Source organism: Salmo salar, unplaced genomic scaffold (genome assembly GCF_965601325.2).
Source record: "Salmo salar unplaced genomic scaffold, fSalSal1 ptg000645l, whole genome shotgun sequence".
In the NCBI taxonomy this organism is placed as follows: domain Eukaryota; kingdom Metazoa; phylum Chordata; class Actinopteri; order Salmoniformes; family Salmonidae; genus Salmo; species Salmo salar.
Window position 1 is genome coordinate 527323 of NW_027675450.1, and position 15971 is coordinate 543293.

General features: G+C 39.9%; 17 non-coding genes across 17 annotated transcripts; all 17 read left to right on the top strand.

The window, feature by feature from the left end:
- The first annotated feature begins 533 nt into the window (after positions 1-533).
- On the top strand, positions 534-605 carry trnaa-cgc (transfer RNA alanine (anticodon CGC)). Its single transcript has one exon. It is a non-coding gene; the product is annotated as a tRNA-Ala (tRNA).
- A 471-nt stretch (positions 606-1076) lies between these two features.
- Positions 1077-1148, top strand: trnat-ugu (transfer RNA threonine (anticodon UGU)). Its single transcript has one exon. It is a non-coding gene; the product is annotated as a tRNA-Thr (tRNA).
- A 1138-nt stretch (positions 1149-2286) lies between these two features.
- Positions 2287-2358, top strand: trnaa-ugc (transfer RNA alanine (anticodon UGC)). Its single transcript has one exon. It is a non-coding gene; the product is annotated as a tRNA-Ala (tRNA).
- A 467-nt stretch (positions 2359-2825) lies between these two features.
- On the top strand, positions 2826-2897 carry trnat-ugu (transfer RNA threonine (anticodon UGU)). The gene has a single exon. It is a non-coding gene; the product is annotated as a tRNA-Thr (tRNA).
- Positions 2898-4036: 1139 nt separating this feature from the next.
- trnaa-ugc (transfer RNA alanine (anticodon UGC)) lies at positions 4037-4108 on the top strand. Its single transcript has one exon. It is a non-coding gene; the product is annotated as a tRNA-Ala (tRNA).
- A 467-nt stretch (positions 4109-4575) lies between these two features.
- Positions 4576-4647, top strand: trnat-ugu (transfer RNA threonine (anticodon UGU)). The gene has a single exon. It is a non-coding gene; the product is annotated as a tRNA-Thr (tRNA).
- Positions 4648-5786: 1139 nt separating this feature from the next.
- trnaa-ugc (transfer RNA alanine (anticodon UGC)) lies at positions 5787-5858 on the top strand. Its single transcript has one exon. It is a non-coding gene; the product is annotated as a tRNA-Ala (tRNA).
- Positions 5859-6325: 467 nt separating this feature from the next.
- Positions 6326-6397, top strand: trnat-ugu (transfer RNA threonine (anticodon UGU)). Its single transcript has one exon. It is a non-coding gene; the product is annotated as a tRNA-Thr (tRNA).
- A 1139-nt stretch (positions 6398-7536) lies between these two features.
- Positions 7537-7608, top strand: trnaa-ugc (transfer RNA alanine (anticodon UGC)). Its single transcript has one exon. It is a non-coding gene; the product is annotated as a tRNA-Ala (tRNA).
- A 466-nt stretch (positions 7609-8074) lies between these two features.
- Positions 8075-8146, top strand: trnat-ugu (transfer RNA threonine (anticodon UGU)). Its single transcript has one exon. It is a non-coding gene; the product is annotated as a tRNA-Thr (tRNA).
- A 1139-nt stretch (positions 8147-9285) lies between these two features.
- On the top strand, positions 9286-9357 carry trnaa-ugc (transfer RNA alanine (anticodon UGC)). Its single transcript has one exon. It is a non-coding gene; the product is annotated as a tRNA-Ala (tRNA).
- Positions 9358-9823: 466 nt separating this feature from the next.
- On the top strand, positions 9824-9895 carry trnat-ugu (transfer RNA threonine (anticodon UGU)). Its single transcript has one exon. It is a non-coding gene; the product is annotated as a tRNA-Thr (tRNA).
- A 1139-nt stretch (positions 9896-11034) lies between these two features.
- Positions 11035-11106, top strand: trnaa-ugc (transfer RNA alanine (anticodon UGC)). The gene has a single exon. It is a non-coding gene; the product is annotated as a tRNA-Ala (tRNA).
- Positions 11107-11573: 467 nt separating this feature from the next.
- trnat-ugu (transfer RNA threonine (anticodon UGU)) lies at positions 11574-11645 on the top strand. The gene has a single exon. It is a non-coding gene; the product is annotated as a tRNA-Thr (tRNA).
- A 1138-nt stretch (positions 11646-12783) lies between these two features.
- Positions 12784-12855, top strand: trnaa-ugc (transfer RNA alanine (anticodon UGC)). The gene has a single exon. It is a non-coding gene; the product is annotated as a tRNA-Ala (tRNA).
- A 1677-nt stretch (positions 12856-14532) lies between these two features.
- Positions 14533-14604, top strand: trnaa-cgc (transfer RNA alanine (anticodon CGC)). The gene has a single exon. It is a non-coding gene; the product is annotated as a tRNA-Ala (tRNA).
- Positions 14605-15071: 467 nt separating this feature from the next.
- Positions 15072-15143, top strand: trnat-ugu (transfer RNA threonine (anticodon UGU)). Its single transcript has one exon. It is a non-coding gene; the product is annotated as a tRNA-Thr (tRNA).
- The last annotated feature ends 828 nt before the right edge of the window (positions 15144-15971 follow it).

Sequence of the window (15971 nt, forward strand, 5' to 3'; positions counted from 1 at the left end):
TCTGCTGCCAATGACTGGAACGAATTGCAAAAATCGCTGAACCTGGACACTTATATTTCCCTCACTAACTTTAAACATCAGCTATCTGAGCAGCTAACCGATCGCTGCAGCTGTACATAGGCCATCTGTAAATAGCTCACCCAATCTACCTACCTCATCCCCATATTGTTTTTATTTACTTTCTGCTCTTTTGCACACCAGTATTTGTACTTGCACATCATCATCTGCTCATTTATCACTCCAGTGTTAATTTGCTAAATTGTAATTACCTCACTACCATGGCCTATTTATTACCTTACCTCCTCATGCCATTTGCACACACTGAATATAGACTTTCTTTTTTTCTATTGTGTTATTGACTGTACGCTTGTTTATTCCATTTGTAACTCTATGTTGTTGTTTGTGTCGCACTGCTTTGCTTTATCTTGGCCAGGTTGCAGTTCTCAATGAGAACTTGTTCTCCACTAGCTTACCTGGTTAAATAAAGGTGAAATAAAATAAAATAAGATACATTTTTTAATCTTTCCCAGAACGGGGATGTAGCTCAGTGGTAGAGCGCATGCTTCGCATGTATGAGGTCCTGGGTTCAATCCCCAGCATCTCCATTTAAAATTCCTGCATTGACCCTACCAACTCCTACTTTACAGAATGTTGTAATTCTAAGCAGGAAACAGAGACGTGCTAAATAATTTGGTTTTGTAATCTGAAGAACATTCCTTCAATCCCTGTTCGTACAATTATAGAACAGAAGTGGCATGATTGCCATCTTTTATGGCGTCATTTTCAAAAACTGAAGTTTATGGGTTCGATCCCAGTCTGTACCTGGTTTAAGAATTGTTGCTATCATTTCCTTGTAGTTTCAATGGAGTGGTGTATATAAAAAGTACATTGTATTGATATTGCATTTTATCTGCAAATGAAATGGGATGGAAGCTCAGAGGGGGAGTGCATGCAAAATATGGATGAGGTCCTCGGTTCAATCCCAAGATTCTCCACTGAGTTTATTTGCGTGCCAAATTCACATTTACACAACTACTACTTTCCTGAATGTTGATATATAATTCAGAACGTAGAGTGGCATGGTGGCCAAGTGGTAAGGCGTTGGTCTTGTAAACCAAAGATCATGGGTTCAAATCCCTTCTGTGCCTTTATGAAAGACATCTGATATCATGGACCTGTGCATTAATTGGAGGACTTTGCAGAAAATCAAGTTGTATCAATATTGCAACACAGCTATTATAGTAAGTGGATGAATCTCTATGGTAGAGCCAGTACTTTACATGATTGCGGTCCAACGTTCATCCCCAACTTCTCTGTTGAGTGTAATTAGTTGTTAAATTAGCTTTTGCACAACTCCCACTTTCCAGAATGTTGACATTCTAAGAAGGAAATAGATATGCTAAATCATCTGTTTCTGTAAACTGAAGCACATGGGTTCATCCTTGTTTGACGTTTATGGAAGATAGCTGATATTATGGAAATGTACTTTCATTAGAACAGTGTAAAGAAAAGGTAAGTTGTATTGATATGACCACTGCGACCTGTATGCTCTAGTCGGCTGGCCCTCGCTACCTATTCGTCACCAGACCCACTGGCTCCAGGTCATCTATAAGTCTATGCTAGGTAAAGCTCCGCCTTATCTCAACTCACTGGTCACGATAAAAACACCCACCCGTAGCACTCGCTCCAGCAGATATATCTCACTGGTCATCCCCAAAGCCAACACCTCCTTTGGCTGCCTTTCCTTCCAGTTCTCTGCTGCCAATGACTGGAACGAATTGCAAAAATCGCTGAACCTGGACACTTATATTTCCCTCACTAACTTTAAACATCAGCTATCTGAGCAGCTAACCGATCGCTGCAGCTGTACATAGGCCATCTGTAAATAGCCCACCCAATCTACCTACCTCATCCCCATATTGTTTTTATTTACTTTCTGCTCTTTTGCACACCAGTATTTGTACTTGCACATCATCATCTGCTCATTTATCACTCCAGTGTTAATTTGCTAAATTGTAATTACCTCACTACCATGGCCTATTTATTACCTTACCTCCTCATGCCATTTGCACACACTGAATATAGACTTTCTTTTTTTCTATTGTGTTATTGACTGTACGCTTGTTTATTCCATTTGTAACTCTATGTTGTTGTTTGTGTCGCACTGCTTTGCTTTATCTTGGCCAGGTTGCAGTTCTCAATGAGAACTTGTTCTCCACTAGCTTACCTGGTTAAATAAAGGTGAAATAAAATAAAATAAGATACATTTTTAATGTTTCCCAGAACGGGGATGTAGCTTAGTGGTAGAGCGCATGCTTTGCATGTATGAGGTCCTGGGTTCAATCCCCAGCATCTCCATTCAAAATTATTGCATTGACCCAACTCCTACTTTACAGAATGTTGTAATTCTAAGCAGGAAACAGAGACGTGCTAAATAATTTGGTTTTGTAATCTGAAGAACATTCCTTCAATCCCTGTTCGTACAATTATAGAACAGAAGTGGCATGATTGCCATCTTTTATGGCGTCATTTTCAAAAACTGAAGTTTATGGGTTCGATCCCAGTCTGTACCTGGTTTAAGAATTGCTGCTATCATTTCCTTGTAGTTTCAATGGAGTGGTGTATATAAAAAGTACATTGTATTGATATTGCATTTTATCTGCAAATGAAATGGGATGGAAGCTCAGAGGGGCAGTGCATGCAAAATATGGATGAGGTCCTCGGTTCAATCCCAAGATTCTCCACTGAGTTAATTTGCGTGCCAAATTCACATTTACACAACTACTACTTTCCTGAATGTTGATATATAATTCAGAACGTAGAGTGGCATGGTGGCCAAGTGGTAAGGCGTTGGTCTTGTAAACCGAAGATCATGGGTTCAAATCCCTTCTGTGCCTTTATGAAAGACATCTGATATCATGGACCTGTGCATTAATTGGAGGACTTTGCAGAAAATTAAGTTGTATCAATATTGCAACTCAGCTATTATAGTAAGGGGATGAATCTCTATGCTAGAGCCAGTACTTTACATGAATGCGGTCCAACGTTAATCCCCAACTTCTCTGTTGAGTGTAATTAGTTGTTAAATTAGCTTTTGCACAACTCCCACTTTCCAGAATGTTGATATTCTAAGAAGGAAATAGATATGCTAAATCATCTGTTTCTGTAAACTGAAGCACATGGGTACAATCCTTGTTTGACGTTTATGGAAGATAGCTGATATTATGGAAATGTACTTTCATTAGAACAGTGTAAAGAAAAGGTAAGTTGTATTGATATGACCACTGCGACCTGTATGCTCTAGTCGGCTGGCCCTCGCTACCTATTCGTCACCAGACCCACTGGCTCCAGGTCATCTATAAGTCTATGCTAGGTAAAGCTCCGCCTTATCTCAACTCACTGGTCACGATAAAAACACCCACCCGTAGCACTCGCTCCAGCAGATATATCTCACTGGTCATCCCCAAAGCCAACACCTCCTTTGGCTGCCTTTCCTTCCAGTTCTCTGCTGCCAATGACTGGAACAAATTGCAAAAATCGCTGAACCTGGACACTTATATTTCCCTCACTAACTTTAAACATCAGCTATCTGAGCAGCTAACCGATCGCTGCAGCTGTACATAGGCCATCTGTAAATAGCCCACCCAATCTACCTACCTCATCCCCATATTGTTTTTATTTACTTTCTGATCTTTTGCACACCAGTATTTGTACTTGCACATCATCATCTGCTCATCTATCACTCCAGTGTTAATTTGCTAAATTGTAATTACCTCACTACCATGGCCTATTTATTACCTTACCTCCTCATGCCATTTGCACACACTGAATATAGACTTTCTTTTTTTCTATTGTGTTATTGACTGTACGCTTGTTTATTCCATTTGTAACTCTATGTTGTTGTTTGTGTCGCACTGCTTTGCTTTATCTTGGCCAGGTTGCAGTTCTCAATGAGAACTTGTTCTCCACCAGCTTACCTGGTTAAATAAAGGTGAAATAAAATAAAATAAGAAACATTTTTTCTCTTTCACAGAAAGGGGATGTAGCTCAGTGGTAGAGCGCGTGCTTTGCATGTATGAGGTCCTGGGTTCAATCCCCAGCATCTCCATTTAAAATTATTGCATTGACCCAACTCCTACTTTACAGAATGTTGTAATTCTAAGCAGGAAACAGAGACGTGCTAAATAATTTGGTTTTGTAATCTGAAGAACATTCCTTCAATCCCTGTTCGTACAATTATAGAACAGAAGTGGCATGATTGCCATCTTTTATGGCGTCATTTTCAAAAACTGAAGTTTATGGGTTCGATCCCAGTCTGTACCTGGTTTAAGAATTGCTGCTATCATTTCCTTGTAGTTTCAATGGAGTGGTGTATATAAAAAGTACATTGTATTGATATTGCATTTTATCTGCAAATGAAATGGGATGGAAGCTCAGAGGGGCAGTGCATGCAAAATATGGATGAGGTCCTCGGTTCAATCCCAAGATTCTCCACTGAGTTAATTTGCGTGCCAAATTCACATTTACACAACTACTACTTTCCTGAATGTTGATATATAATTCAGAACGTAGAGTGGCATGGTGGCCAAGTGGTAAGGCGTTGGTCTTGTAAACCGAAGATCATGGGTTCAAATCCCTTCTGTGCCTTTATGAAAGACATCTGATATCATGGACCTGTGCATTAATTGGAGGACTTTGCAGAAAATTAAGTTGTATCAATATTGCAACTCAGCTATTATAGTAAGGGGATGAATCTCTATGCTAGAGCCAGTACTTTACATGAATGCGGTCCAACGTTAATCCCCAACTTCTCTGTTGAGTGTAATTAGTTGTTAAATTAGCTTTTGCACAACTCCCACTTTCCAGAATGTTGATATTCTAAGAAGGAAATAGATATGCTAAATCATCTGTTTCTGTAAACTGAAGCACATGGGTACAATCCTTGTTTGACGTTTATGGAAGATAGCTGATATTATGGAAATGTACTTTCATTAGAACAGTGTAAAGAAAAGGTAAGTTGTATTGATATGACCACTGCGACCTGTATGCTCTAGTCGGCTGGCCCTCGCTACCTATTCGTCACCAGACCCACTGGCTCCAGGTCATCTATAAGTCTATGCTAGGTAAAGCTCCGCCTTATCTCAACTCACTGGTCACGATAAAAACACCCACCCGTAGCACTCGCTCCAGCAGATATATCTCACTGGTCATCCCCAAAGCCAACACCTCCTTTGGCTGCCTTTCCTTCCAGTTCTCTGCTGCCAATGACTGGAAAAAATTGCAAAAATCGCTGAACCTGGACACTTATATTTCCCTCACTAACTTTAAACATCAGCTATCTGAGCAGCTAACCGATCGCTGCAGCTGTACATAGGCCATCTGTAAATAGCCCACCCAATCTACCTACCTCATCCCCATATTGTTTTTATTTACTTTCTGATCTTTTGCACACCAGTATTTGTACTTGCACATCATCATCTGCTCATCTATCACTCCAGTGTTAATTTGCTAAATTGTAATTACCTCACTACCATGGCCTATTTATTACCTTACCTCCTCATGCCATTTGCACACACTGAATATAGACTTTCTTTTTTTCTATTGTGTTATTGACTGTACGCTTGTTTATTCCATTTGTAACTCTATGTTGTTGTTTGTGTCGCACTGCTTTGCTTTATCTTGGCCAGGTTGCAGTTCTCAATGAGAACTTGTTCTCCACCAGCTTACCTGGTTAAATAAAGGTGAAATAAAATAAAATAAGAAACATTTTTTCTCTTTCACAGAAAGGGGATGTAGCTCAGTGGTAGAGCGCGTGCTTTGCATGTATGAGGTCCTGGGTTCAATCCCCAGCATCTCCATTTAAAATTATTGCATTGACCCAACTCCTACTTTACAGAATGTTGTAATTCTAAGCAGGAAACAGAGATGTGCTAAATAATTTGGTTTTGTAATCTGAAGAACATTCCTTCAATCCCTGTTCGTACAATTATAGAACAGAAGTGGCATGATTGCCATCTTTTATGGCGTCATTTTCAAAAACTGAAGTTTATGGGTTCGATCCCAGTCTGTACCTGGTTTAAGAATTGCTGCTATCATTTCCTTGTAGTTTCAATGGAGTGGTGTATATAAAAAGTACATTGTATTGATATTGCATTTTATCTGCAAATGAAATGGGATGGAAGCTCAGAGGGGCAGTGCATGCAAAATATGGATGAGGTCCTCGGTTCAATCCCAAGATTCTCCACTGAGTTAATTTGCGTGCCAAATTCACATTTACACAACTACTACTTTCCTGAATGTTGATATATAATTCAGAACGTAGAGTGGCATGGTGGCCAAGTGGTAAGGCGTTGGTCTTGTAAACCGAAGATCATGGGTTCAAATCCCTTCTGTGCCTTTATGAAAGACATCTGATATCATGGACCTGTGCATTAATTGGAGGACTTTGCAGAAAATTAAGTTGTATCAATATTGCAACTCAGCTATTATAGTAAGGGGATGAATCTCAATGCTAGAGCCAGTACTTTACATGAATGCGGTCCAACGTTAATCCCCAACTTCTCTGTTGAGTGTAATTAGTTGTTAAATTAGCTTTTGCACAACTCCCACTTTCCAGAATGTTGATATTCTAAGAAGGAAATAGATATGCTAAATCATCTGTTTCTGTAAACTGAAGCACATGGGTACAATCCTTGTTTGACGTTTATGGAAGATAGCTGATATTATGGAAATGTACTTTCATTAGAACAGTGTAAAGAAAAGGTAAGTTGTATTGATATGACCGCTGCGACCTGTATGCTCTAGTCGGCTGGCCCTCGCTACCTATTCTTTACCGGACCCACTGGCTCCAGGTCATCTATAAGTCTATGCTAGGTAAAGCTCCGCCTTATCTCAACTCACTGGTCACGATAAAAACACCCACCCGTAGCACTCGCTCCAGCAGATATATCTCACTGGTCATCCCCAAAGCCAACACCTCCTTTGGCTGCCTTTCCTTCCAGTTCTCTGCTGCCAATGACTGGAACGAATTGCAAAAATCGCTGAACCTGGACACTTATATTTCCCTCACTAACTTTAAACATCAGCTATCTGAGCAGCTAACCGATCGCTGCAGCTGTACATAGGCCATCTGTAAATAGCCCACCCAATCTACCTACCTCATCCCCATATTGTTTTTATTTACTTTCTGCTCTTTTGCACACCAGTATTTGTACTTGCACATCATCATCTGCTCATCTATCACTCCAGTGTTAATTTGCTAAATTGTAATTACCTCACTACCATGGCCTATTTATTACCTTACCTCCTCATGCCATTTGCACACACTGAATATAGACTTTCTTTTTTTCTATTGTGTTATTGACTGTACGCTTGTTTATTCCATTTGTAACTCTATGTTGTTGTTTGTGTCGCACTGCTTTGCTTTATCTTGGCCAGGTTGCAGTTCTCAATGAGAACTTGTTCTCCACTAGCTTACCTGGTTAAATAAAGGTGAAATAAAATAAAATAAGATACATTTTTAATGTTTCCCAGAACGGGGATGTAGCTCAGTGGTAGAGCGCATGCTTTGCATGTATAAGGTCCTGGGTTCAATCCCCAGCATCTCCATTTAAAATTATTCCATTGACCCAACTCCTACTTTACAGAATGTTGTAATTCTAAGTAGGAAACAGAGACGTGCTAAATAATATGGTTTTGTAATCTGAAGAACATTCTTCAATCCCTGTTCGTACAATTATAGAACAGAAGTGGCATGATTGCCATCTTTTATGGCGTCATTTTCAAAAACTGAAGTTTATGGGTTCGATCCCAGTCTGTACCTGGTTTAAGAATTGCTGCTATCATTTCCTTGTAGTTTCAAAGGAGTGGTGTATATAAAAAGTACATTGTATTGATATTGCATTTTATCTGCAAATGAAATGGGATGGAAGCTCAGAGGGGGAGTGCATGCAAAATATGGATGAGGTCCTCGGTTCAATCCCAAGATTCTCCACTGAGTTAATTTGCGTGCCAAATTCACATTTACACAACTACTACTTTCCTGAATGTTGATATATAATTCAGAACGTAGAGTGGCATGGTGGCCAAGTGGTAAGGCGTTGGTCTTGTAAACCAAAGATCATGGGTTCAAATCCCTTCTGTGCCTTTATGAAAGACATCTGATATCATGGACCTGTGCATTAATTGGAGGACTTTGCAGAAAATTAAGTTGTATCAATATTGCAACTCAGCTATTATAGTAAGGGGATGAATCTCTATGCTAGAGCCAGTACTTTACATGAATGCGGTCCAACGTTAATCCCCAACTTCTCTGTTGAGTGTAATTAGTTGTTAAATTAGCTTTTGCACAACTCCCACTTTCCAGAATGTTGATATTCTAAGAAGGAAATAGATATGCTAAATCATCTGTTTCTGTAAACTGAAGCACATGGGTACAATCCTTGTTTGACGTTTATGGAAGATAGCTGATATTATGGAAATGTACTTTCATTAGAACAGTGTAAAGAAAAGGTAAGTTGTATTGATATGACCGCTGCGACCTGTATGCTCTAGTCGGCTGGCCCTCGCTACCTATTCTTTACCGGACCCACTGGCTCCAGGTCATCTATAAGTCTATGCTAGGTAAAGCTCCGCCTTATCTCAACTCACTGGTCACGATAAAAACACCCACCCGTAGCACTCGCTCCAGCAGATATATCTCACTGGTCATCCCCAAAGCCAACACCTCCTTTGGCTGCCTTTCCTTCCAGTTCTCTGCTGCCAATGACTGGAACGAATTGCAAAAATCGCTGAACCTGGACACTTATATTTCCCTCACTAACTTTAAACATCAGCTATCTGAGCAGCTAACCGATCGCTGCAGCTGTACATAGGCCATCTGTAAATAGCCCACCCAATCTACCTACCTCATCCCCATATTGTTTTTATTTACTTTCTGCTCTTTTGCACACCAGTATTTGTACTTGCACATCATCATCTGCTCATCTATCACTCCAGTGTTAATTTGCTAAATTGTAATTACCTCACTACCATGGCCTATTTATTACCTTACCTCCTCATGCCATTTGCACACACTGAATATAGACTTTCTTTTTTTCTATTGTGTTATTGACTGTACGCTTGTTTATTCCATTTGTAACTCTATGTTGTTGTTTGTGTCGCACTGCTTTGCTTTATCTTGGCCAGGTTGCAGTTCTCAATGAGAACTTGTTCTCCACTAGCTTACCTGGTTAAATAAAGGTGAAATAAAATAAAATAAGATACATTTTTAATGTTTCCCAGAACGGGGATGTAGCTCAGTGGTAGAGCGCATGCTTTGCATGTATAAGGTCCTGGGTTCAATCCCCAGCATCTCCATTTAAAATTATTCCATTGACCCAACTCCTACTTTACAGAATGTTGTAATTCTAAGCAGGAAACAGAGACGTGCTAAATAATATGGTTTTGTAATCTGAAGAACATTCTTCAATCCCTGTTCGTACAATTATAGAACAGAAGTGGCATGATTGCCATCTTTTATGGCGTCATTTTCAAAAACTGAAGTTTATGGGTTCGATCCCAGTCTGTACCTGGTTTAAGAATTGCTGCTATCATTTCCTTGTAGTTTCAAAGGAGTGGTGTATATAAAAAGTACATTGTATTGATATTGCATTTTATCTGCAAATGAAATGGTATGGAAGCTCAGAGGGGCAGTGCATGCAAAATATGGATGAGGTCCTCGGTTCAATCCCAAGATTCTCCACTGAGTTAATTTGCGTGCCAAATTCACATTTACACAACTACTACTTTCCTGAATGTTGATATATAATTCAGAACGTAGAGTGGCATGGTGGCCAAGTGGTAAGGCGTTGGTCTTGTAAACCAAAGATCATGGGTTCAAATCCCTTCTGTGCCTTTATGAAAGACATCTGATATCATGGACCTGTGCATTAATTGGAGGACTTTGCAGAAAATTAAGTTGTATCAATATTGCAACTCAGCTATTATAGTAAGGGGATGAATCTCTATGCTAGAGCCAGTACTTTACATGAATGCGGTCCAACGTTAATCCCCAACTTCTCTGTTGAGTGTAATTAGTTGTTAAATTAGCTTTTGCACAACTCCCACTTTCCAGAATGTTGATATTCTAAGAAGGAAATAGATATGCTAAATCATCTGTTTCTGTAAACTGAAGCACATGGGTACAATCCTTGTTTGACGTTTATGGAAGATAGCTGATATTATGGAAATGTACTTTCATTAGAACAGTGTAAAGAAAAGGTAAGTTGTATTGATATGACCACTGCGACCTGTATGCTCTAGTCAGCTGGCCCTCGCTACCTATTCGTCACCAGACCCACTGGCTCCAGGTCATCTATAAGTCTATGCTAGGTAAAGCTCCGCCTTATCTCAACTCACTGGTCACGATAAAAACACCCACCCGTAGCACTCGCTCCAGCAGATATATCTCACTGGTCATCCCCAAAGCCAACACCTCCTTTGGCTGCCTTTCCTTCCAGTTCTCTGCTGCCAATGACTGGAACGAATTGCAAAAATCGCTGAACCTGGACACTTATATTTCCCTCACTAACTTTAAACATCAGCTATCTGAGCAGCTAACCGATCGCTGCAGCTGTACATAGGCCATCTGTAAATAGCCCACCCAATCTACCTACCTCATCCCCATATTGTTTTTATTTACTTTCTGATCTTTTGCACACCAGTATTTGTACTTGCACATCATCATCTGCTCATCTATCACTCCAGTGTTAATTTGCTAAATTGTAATTACCTCACTACCATGGCCTGTTTATTACCTTACCTCCTCATGCCATTTGCACACACTGAATATAGACTTTCTTTTTTTCTATTGTGTTATTGACTGTACGCTTGTTTATTCCATTTGTAACTCTATGTTGTTGTTTGTGTCGCACTGCTTTGCTTTATCTTGGCCAGGTTGCAGTTCTCAATGAGAACTTGTTCTCCACTAGCTTACCTGGTTAAATAAAGGTGAAATAAAATAAAATAAGATACATTTTTAATGTTTCCCAGAACGGGGATGTAGCTCAGTGGTAGAGCGCATGCTTTGCATGTATGAGGTCCTGGGTTCAATCCCCAGCATCTCCATTTAAAATTATTCCATTGACCCAACTCCTACTTTACAGAATGTTGTAATTCTAAGCAGGAAACAGAGACGTGCTAAATAATATGGTTTTGTAATCTGAAGAACATTCCTTCAATCCCTGTTCGTACAATTATAGAACAGAAGTGGCATGATTGCAATCTTTTATGGCGTCATTTTCAAAAACTGAAGTTTATGGGTTCGATCCCAGTCTGTACCTGGTTTAAGAATTGCTGCTATCATTTCCTTGTAGTTTCAATGGAGTGGTGTATATAAAAAGTACATTGTATTGATATTGCATTTTATCTGCAAATGAAATGGGATGGAAGCTCAGAGGGGGAGTGCATGCAAAATATGGATGAGGTCCTCGGTTCAATCCCAAGATTCTCCACTGAGTTAATTTGCGTGCCAAATTCACATTTACACAACTACTACTTTCCTGAATGTTGATATATGATTCAGAACGTAGAGTGGCATGGTGGCCAAGTGGTAAGGCGTTGGTCTTGTAAACCGAAGATCATGGGTTCAAATCCCTTCTGTGCCTTTATGAAAGACATCTGATATCATGGACCTGTGCATTAATTGGAGGACTTTGCAGAAAATCAAGTTGTATCAATATTGCAACACAGCTATTATAGTAAGTGGATGAATCTCTATGGTAGAGCCAGTACTTTACATGAATGGGGTCCAACGTTAATCCCCAACTTCTCTGTTGAGTGTAATTAGTTGTTAAATTAGCTTTTGCACAACTCCCACTTTCCAGAATGTTGACATTCTAAGAAGGAAATAGATATGCTAAATCATCTGTTTCTGTAAACTGAAGCACATGGGTTCATCCTTGTTCGAGGTTTATGGAAGATAGCTGATATTATGGAAATGTACTTTCATTAGAACAGTGTAAAGAAAAGGTCAATTGTATTGATATGACCACTGCGACCTGTATGCTCTAGTCGGCTGGCCCTCGCTACCTATTCGTCACCAGACCCACTGGCTCCAGGTCATCTATAAGTCTATGCTAGGTAAAGCTCCGCCTTATCTCAACTCACTGGTCACGATAAAAACACCCACCCGTAGCACTCGCTCCAGCAGATATATCTCACTGGTCATCCCCAAAGCCAACACCTCCTTTGGCTGCCTTTCCTTCCAGTTCTCTGCTGCCAATGACTGGAACGAATTGCAAAAATCGCTGAACCTGGACACTTATATTTCCCTCACTAACTTTAAACATCAGCTATCTGAGCAGCTAACCGATCGCTGCAGCTGTACATAGGCCATCTGTAAATAGCCCACCCAATCTACCTACCTCATCCCCATATTGTTTTTATTTACTTTCTGATCTTTTGCACACCAGTATTTGTACTTGCACATCATCATCTGCTCATCTATCACTCCAGTGTTAATTTGCTAAATTGTAATTACCTCACTACCATGGCCTATTTATTACCTTACCTCCTCATGCCATTTGCACACACTGAATATAGACTTTCATTTTTTCTATTGTGTTATTGACTGTACGCTTGTTTATTCCATTTGTAACTCTATGTTGTTGTTTGTGTCGCACTGCTTTGCTTTATCTTGGCCAGGTTGCAGTTCTCAATGAGAACTTGTTCTCCACCAGCTTACCTGGTTAAATAAAGGTGAAATAAAATAAAATAAGAAACATTTTTTCTCTTTCACAGAAAGGGGATGTAGCTCAGTGGTAGAGCGCGTGCTTTGCATGTATGAGGTCCTGGGTTCAATCCCCAGCATCTCCATTTAAAATTATTGCATTGACCCAACTCCTACTTTACAGAATGTTGTAATTCTAAGCAGGAAACAGAGATGTGCTAAATAATTTGGTTTTGTAATCTGAAGAACATTCCTTCAATCCCTGTTCGTACAATTATAGAACAGAAGTGGCATGATTGCCATCTTTTATGGCGTCATTTTCAAAAACTGAAGTTTATGGGTTCGATCCCAGTCTGTACCTGGTTTAAGAATTGCTGCTATCATTTCCTTGTAGTTTCAATGGAGTGGTGTATATAAAAAGTACATTGTATTGATATTGCATTTTATCTGCAAATGAAATGGGATGGAAGCTCAGAGGGGGAGTGCATGCAAAATATGTATGAGGTCCTCGGTTCAATCCCAAGATTCTCCACTGAGTTTATTTGTGTGCCAAATTCACATTTACACAACTACTACTTTCCTGAATGTTGATATATAATACAGAGCGTAGAGTGGCATGGTGGCCAAGTGGTAAGGCGTTGGTCTTTTAAACTGAAGATCATGGGTTCAAATCCCTTCTGTGCCTTTATGAAAGACATCTGATATCATAGACCTGTGCTTTACTTGGAGGACTTTGCAGAAAATCAAGTTGTATCAATATTGCAACACAGCTATTATAGTAAGGGGATGAATCTCTATGGTAGAGCCAGTACTTTACATGAATGCGGTCCAACGTTAATCCCCAACTTCTCTGTTGAGTGTAATTAGTTGTTAAATTAGCTTTTGCACAACTCCCACTTTCCAGAATGTTGACATTCTAAGAAGGAAATAGATATGCTAAATCATCTGTTTCTGTAAACTGAAGCACATGGGTTCATCCTTGTTCGAGGTTTATGGAAGATAGCTGATATTATGGAAATGTACTTTCATTAGAACAGTGTAAAGAAAAGGTAAATTGTATTGATATGACCACTGCGACCTGTATGCTCTAGTCGGCTGGCCCTCGCTACCTATTCGTCACCAGACCCACTGGCTCCAGGTCATCTATAAGTCTATGCTAGGTAAAGCTCCGCCTTATCTCAACTCACTGGTCACGATAAAAACACCCACCCGTAGCACTCGCTCCAGCAGATATATCTCACTGGTCATCCCCAAAGCCAACACCTCCTTTGGCTGCCTTTCCTTCCAGTTCTCTGCTGCCAATGACTGGAACGAATTGCAAAAATCGCTGAACCTGGACACTTATATTTCCCTCACTAACTTTAAACATCAGCTATCTGAGCAGCTAACCGATCGCTGCAGCTGTACATAGGCCATCTGTAAATAGCCCACCCAATCTACCTACCTCATCCCCATATTGTTTTTATTTACTTTCTGCTCTTTTGCACACCAGTATTTGTACTTGCACATCATCATCTGCTCATCTATCACTCCAGTGTTAATTTGCTAAATTGTAATTACCTCACTACCATGGCCTATTTATTACCTTACCTCCTCATGCCATTTGCACACACTGAATATAGACTTTCTTTTTTTCTATTGTGTTATTGACTGTACGCTTGTTTATTCCATTTGTAACTCTATGTTGTTGTTTGTGTCGCACTGCTTTGCTTTATCTTGGCCAGGTTGCAGTTCTCAATGAGAACTTGTTCTCCACCAGCTTACCTGGTTAAATAAAGGTGAAATAAAATAAAATAAGAAACATTTTTTCTCTCTCCCAGAAAGGGGATGTAGCTCAGTGGTAGAGCGCATGCTTCGCATGTATGAGGTCCTGGGTTCAATCCCCAGCGTCTCCATTTAAAATTATTGCATTGACCCAACTCCTACTTTACAGAATGTTGTAATTCTAAGCAGGAAACAGAGATGTGCTAAATAATTTGGTTTTGTAATCTGAAGAACATTCCTTCAATCCCTGTTCGTACAATTATAGAACAGAAGTGGCATGATTGCCATCTTTTATGGCGTCATTTTCAAAAACTGAAGTTTATGGGTTCGATCCCAGTCTGTACCTGGTTTAAGAATTGCTGCTATCATTTCATTGTAGTTTCAATGGAGTGGTGTATATAAAAAGTACATTGTATTGATATTGCATTTTATCTGCAAATGAAATGGGATGGAAGCTCAGAGGGGGAGTGCATGCAAAATATGTATGAGGTCCTCGGTTCAATCCCAAGATTCTCCACTGAGTTTATTTGTGTGCCAAATTCACATTTACACAACTACTACTTTCCTGAATGTTGATATATAATACAGAGCGTAGAGTGGCATGGTGGCCAAGTGGTAAGGCGTTGGTCTTGTAAACTGAAGATCATGGGTTCAAATCCCTTCTGTGCCTTTATGAAAGACATCTGATATCATAGACCTGTGCTTTACTTGGAGGACTTTGCAGAAAATCAAGTTGTATCAATATTGCAACACAGCTATTATAGTAAGGGGATGAATCTCTATGGTAGAGCCAGTACTTTACATGAATGCGGTCCAACGTTAATCCCCAACTTCTCTGTTGAGTGTAATTAGTTGTTAAATTAGCTTTTGCACAACTCCCACTTTCCAGAATGTTGACATTCTAAGAAGGAAATAGATATGCTAAATCATCTGTTTCTGTAAACTGAAGCACATGGGTTCATCCTTGTTCGAGGTTTATGGAAGATAGCTGATATTATGGAAATGTACTTTCATTAGAACAGTGTAAAGAAAAGGTAAATTGTATTGATATGACCACTGCGACCTGTATGCTCTAGTCGGCTGGCCCTCGCTACCTATTCGTCACCAGACCCACTGGCTCCAGGTCATCTATAAGTCTATGCTAGGTAAAGCTCCGCCTTATCTCAACTCACTGGTCACGATAAAAACACCCACCCGTAGCACTCGCTCCAGCAGATATATCTCACTGGTCATCCCCAAAGCCAACACCTCCTTTGGCTGCCTTTCCTTCCAGTTCTCTGCTGCCAATGACTGGAACGAATTGCAAAAATCGCTGAACCTGGACACTTATATTTCCCTCACTAACTTTAAACATCAGCTATCTGAGCAGCTAACCGATCGCTGCAGCTGTACATAGGCCATCTGTAAATAGCCCACCCAATCTACCTACCTCATCCCCATATTGTTTTTATTTACTTTCTGATCTTTTGCACACCAGTATTTGTACTTGCACATCATC